Raw genomic sequence first — 1573 nt, 5'->3', positions numbered from 1 at the left:
TGAGACGGAGCGGGAGAGCGAGACGGAGAGGGAGAGCGAGACGGAGAGAGAACTCACTGAGTAGTTTGCAGATGCCGATGATGGATCTGAAGACTGGACTAGAGAAACATGCTTTCAGTCTCACGGTTTTCAAGTTGGGTAGCTGAAGCTTTATCGATTTATGTTGAGTGGTGAAGAGGAGATTGGCGTCAGCCTGGATCCCGCACTTGTCCAACGTCCAGTTCGTATTCAAGACCCAATGGTTTTTCTGCTCCCACCACAGCCCATGGTCTGCCCAGTTCTTCTTAATCTCTGGCAGGAACAAAAAAAACAGGAAAAATAAGTGAATCTCCCATCAGTGTAATCCGATTGGACGTTCCTTAAATAACGAGCAGCCGAAATCCAGCAACTCAATGGCTGTGAGCCAATCATGGCCTTAACTGGAGCATTGCCATGGAGACCAGTTCTGACCCAGTCTGTCCAGAGAACCTCCGCTGCCCCCCGTGTCCTAACTCACACCGAGTCCCGTTCACCCATCACCCCCACTGGCTCCCGGTCCAGCAACACCTCGATTTTAAAATTCTCATCCTTCTGATCAAATCCCTCCATGGCCTCCTCGACCACTCCCTATCTCTGTAACCTCCTCCATCCCCTACGACCCTCCCTATCTCTGTAACCTCCTCCATCCCCTACAACCCTCCCTATCTCTGTAACCTCCTCCAGCCCCAAAAACCCTCCCTATCTCTGTAACCACCTCCAGCCCCTACAACCCTCCCTATCTCTGTAACCTCCTCCAGCCCCTACAACCCTCCCTATCTCTGTAACCTCCTCCAGCCCCTACAACCCTCCCTATCGCTGTAACCTCCTCCAGCCCCTACAACCCTCCCCATCTCTGTTACCTCCTCCATCCCCTACAACCCTCCCTATCTCTGTAACCTCCTCCAGCCCCAAAAACCCTCCCTATCTCTGTAACCTCCTCCAGCCCCTACAACCCTCCCTATCTCTGTAACCTCCTCCAGCCCCTACAACCCTCCCTATTGCTGTAACCTCCTCCAGCCCCTACAACCCTCCCTATCTCTGTAACCTCCTCCAGCCCCTACAACCCTCCCCATCTCTGTAACCTCCTCCAGCCCCAACAACCCTCCCTATCTCTGCAACCTCCTCCAGCCCCTACAACCCTCCCCATCTCTGTAACCTCCTCCAGCCCCAACAACCCTCCCTATCTCTGCAACCTCCTCCAGCCCCTACAACCCTCCCCATCTCTGTAACCTCCTCCAGTCCCCACAACCCTCCTGGGAAGGCGGGAATGTCTTATGAGGAGAGATTGCAGAAACTGGGCCTGTATTCTCTAGAGTTTCGAAGAATTGGAGGTGATCACATTGAAGCTTAAAAAATTCTTACAGGGCGTGAAAGGGTGGCTTTAGATAGGATGGTGTGTCTAGAACTGGGGACACAGTCTCAGAATAAGGGAGAGGAGGAGCAATTTCTTTACTCAGAGGGTGGGGAATCTGTGGAATTCTCTACCCCAGAGGGCTGTGGAAGTACAATCATTGAGCATGTTCAAGATAGAAATCGATAGATTTCTGGATACTAA

This window comes from Heterodontus francisci, chromosome 44, assembly GCF_036365525.1.
Source record: "Heterodontus francisci isolate sHetFra1 chromosome 44, sHetFra1.hap1, whole genome shotgun sequence".
NCBI lineage: Eukaryota > Metazoa > Chordata > Chondrichthyes > Heterodontiformes > Heterodontidae > Heterodontus > Heterodontus francisci.
Note: the sequence above shows the minus strand (reverse complement) of the source record.